Raw genomic sequence first — 3,879 nt, forward strand, 5'->3', positions numbered from 1 at the left:
CGAATAGACTGAAGCGGACCGAAATTGACCAAAAAGACGGAAGTGGAATAAAACTAATGTAAGTGGACTAAATTAACCAAATTAGACTGAAGTGGCTTGCAATGCTACACTAATGTGGCTCGAAATGGACGAAATGGACTGAAGTGGACTGAAATTGACCAAAAGGATTGAAGTGGACCGAATGAACCAAAATGGACCGAATTAAACCAAAGTGAGTTGAAATAGACCAAAATTGACTGAAGTGGATTGGAATGCTACGCTAATGTGGCTCAAAAGGAGCTCAATAACAATAAATATCACTCTTCAACTTTTAAATATTATATAGGTATGTTCAAATTTATTGAAGCAAGAATCACAATAGAAGAGGTTTCAAAAGAAGCAACAAAAGCTAAATCAACACGACAAAAAAACAACACCTACCGAACACCAAAACAGAAATTGCGACAATCTCAGCCACAACACCACAGCAACAAGAGAATGTACACAAAATAGAAATGACAGCACCATATAACGTACAAGATCTTAGTCTATAAAGACAGTTGAAGAGCTTCCCCAATCCGAACAAAGAATCCTATTCATTACAGTTTTCTAATTTGATTTTTCCTTTGGATGAATAGAGAAAACATATACGTATGGTTTACTCTTTCACAAATTATAGGCAAATGTCATTTAAAATAGAATATTTTAGCTACATCAAAGCCCTTACATTTATAAGCAAGCATACCAATGAATACTTACAAACTTGAAACACTCAACAATACAATTTAACTAAAACATATCTCTTTTGCGTGGCATGTGTTCAGGAGGTTCATGCACTTCATATAGTACAATAACATATTACAACAACCCAATGACAAAGGCAGCTATACAAGGGAGAACCAACCACTGATGTTTTGGTTGATTGAGAAAATGGCAGTTTCTTATTTGATCTGGCACTTGAAAATCTTTGAGATGTTGAATTTGAAGCCTAGCAGTTATAACGATACCGATATAAATAAAAATGAAATAGTCAAAACAATGTAAAAAAAGAAAAAAGTCAATAATATGTGAAAAGGGAATTGCAGGCTTACAAATTTTGCTTCTTAGCAAGTAAAATTTGAGCATTCGGGCTCCTTACCTATCAATGTAAACAAAGTTGGTAATGTGAATGAGAACTTTACTAAAAGAATTGGTTGCAAATTACTATAAATTATAAATTGTTATTACAACAACAATAGTATTGTAATAATAAGGTCGATCCCATGATAATGTTACAAATTACTATACTAGAATAAGAGACTGATTCACCAATTATATCCTCCATAATGATTTTTGTTCAATTATTTCTTCTAGCTACTCACAATCTTATCTATATAGACTTATTGATGAGTTTCAAACTATTTAGTTAGAAGCAATGGTACGAAAAAGAAGAAAACACAGGAAAGATCGAAAGGTTACAATAACCATTTATGCTAATTTATTTTATCTAAATTTTTCATTATGTAGTAGCAGAAGGATATATAAAAAATTANTACCACTCATGCATGATCAAAATCATTTTTAGCCAAATAACACTTATAGAACATAGGCAAACATAAATTAGAGTTTTACATTATGTGATACAAATATCATGATTTTCTTCTAATATTACAAAAGCTTGTTTACTCAATAGACCTGGAAAAATTCGAGGGTGAGGTACAAACACTTGTTGATGCAGGTTCTATGTAGCACTGATTTGCTTTACTAGTGAGAAAGTTTGCCTCTGCATTCAAAATGAACACTAAATTAAGTATAATCTTCTTAAGCAAACATATAAACAACTAGAGAGGGAACAGACATCGTAGGATATTGTGTGGTTTGGTTCTGTATTATCAATCCTAGTAGATAACTTGATTCCTAAACTCATTAAAGCTTGCGTCTCTACTTGGTTAACTAGTAATTTGCTGAAAGATGTGCTTTGGATATTTTTCTATAATCTTTATAGCTATTATCTGGCCTTTATGGAAATTTTGATATAAGACAGCCATCAAAGGTGAATAGGTGATATAGTTTCATCAACTAATGTCTGTGTATTTCATTTTTAAATCATCTATATGCAGGCAGTGGAGCACTGCAGCCATGGAGGCTAGAGCTCCAAATAAGCTGGTTTGCAATAGAATGGATGGCATATTTCAGGTGGAAGAGATGGTGATGTAAGCAAGGCTGGTGTTCGCAAGAGAACCAAGCTTCAGGCGACTAATAGAGGAAGGAGATTCCAATATTGTTATTAACTCTATCATGAAGGGGGAGGATATGGGCTCATTCTATGGTCATTTGGTACAAGGGATTGTGCAGGAAACACAACTTTTGCCTAATGTTTGGTTGAGCTAGAGAACTTAATTTGGAATCTTTCCACCTTTGTTTAATTCCATGTATTGCTTCCTGTTGTAGTCACCTTGTCACACTCATGGCTTATATTCAGCAACAATTCTGGCTAGTCTTATAAAGTCGACAGTGGTCATATTTTCAAAGTTCCAATAGATATAGTTGTGTATTTTACTAATTCTATGTTTTTCTTGTGTTACTAATATGGTGGTCAACTTTCTGCTAATGAATTGTGAATTTATGGATTTTGTACTTGTAGATGGAATAAAAAAATATTGCTGATTTAGGGCAAGTTATATTATTTTGACAAGTTTGTGAGAGACCGGGAAAATTAGGTACCTCTCAAAAAAGAGATTTGGGTACTTTTTTAGGACACTTTTCTTTTTGAATAAGTGGTGTGAAGTCGCCACTTATTTTTTATACAAAAAAAAAAATTAAATACAAATTTACATGACTAAATTGTTCCATTCTCATTGATTGAATAAAAAAGTATACATTTGGTAAATTAAATATTACATAGCTTTGGGTTCTAGTTACAAATTATAAAAAAATAAAAATAAAGATAAAGCCTAGGTCTACCTATTCAAAGACACTAAATTCGGAGGCTAGGTTACAGAATGGGAAGGTGTTAGACACCCATTCCGTCCAGAAAGAGTCTGTTCTTTTAGACTCTCATGACCAATGTACCCCATTTATGCAAGACATGAATGATATGTTGCACACGTGAAACACTAAATCACATAAGTCTATTTATGAATGCATCCTCTTCTTTGTTAAAAAATTCATATCTGTGTTGTGATAAATTTTTTTTTTTTATTTGGTTTAAAAAAATCAGATTTGTTTTTGTTCATGTAAAAAAAAAAAAAGTTTTTAGCATAGAAAAGTCAAATCGGTGTTTATTAAATAAAACAAAGTCTTTTGATTTTTTTTAAAAATATCATATCTGTCTTTGAAAACTAGAAAAATTGGTTTTTGGTTTGTATTAAAAAGAATTAGAATTGTTTTATAACAAAAAATTTAGATTAGTAGAGCGCTAGAAAAAATTCAGATTTGTGTTTTTCTGTAAATTAAAATAAGAACAAGATTTTTTAAAAGAGAACTATATTCATGAAATAAACCTATGCTACATGCATTAGACAAAACAAACAAAACTATTCATGACTTTTTTTTTTTTTTTTTTTTTTAAATCTACTATGTTAACAAAAATTCAGATCTATATCTAAAGAAGATGTAGATTAGTTTTTTGGATTTAAAAAATTCAGATTTGTATCTAAGGAATATACAAATTAGTTTTTGTTTTGAAAAAAAATTAAGATTTGCATCTAATGAAGATGCAAATCAGTTTTTGATTTTGAAAAATTCAAATTTGCAAATAATGAAGATGCAAATCCATTTTTTTGAATTAAAAAATTCAGATCTGCATCTAATGAAAATGCAAATCAGTTTTCGATTTGAGAAAAATTCAGATTTGCATCTAATGAAGATGCAAATTATTTTTCGATTTGAGAAAAATTCAGATCAATTTTTTATTTTGAA

General features: G+C 30.6%; 1 long non-coding RNA gene across 1 annotated transcript; it reads right to left on the reverse strand.

Annotated features, from left to right (window-relative positions):
* Positions 1-668: 668 nt before the first annotated feature.
* Positions 669-1,131, reverse strand: LOC136063168 (uncharacterized). The gene is made up of 2 exons (XR_010624869.1): positions 1,071-1,131; positions 669-967 (listed from the first exon to the last, which is right to left on the reverse strand). It is a non-coding gene; the product is annotated as an uncharacterized LOC136063168 (long non-coding RNA).
* Between the last annotated feature and the right edge of the window lie 2,748 nt (positions 1,132-3,879).

This window comes from Quercus suber, unplaced genomic scaffold (assembly GCF_002906115.3).
Source record: "Quercus suber isolate HL8 unplaced genomic scaffold, Cork oak 2.0 scaffold_494, whole genome shotgun sequence".
NCBI classification, from domain to species: Eukaryota; Viridiplantae; Streptophyta; class Magnoliopsida; order Fagales; family Fagaceae; genus Quercus; species Quercus suber.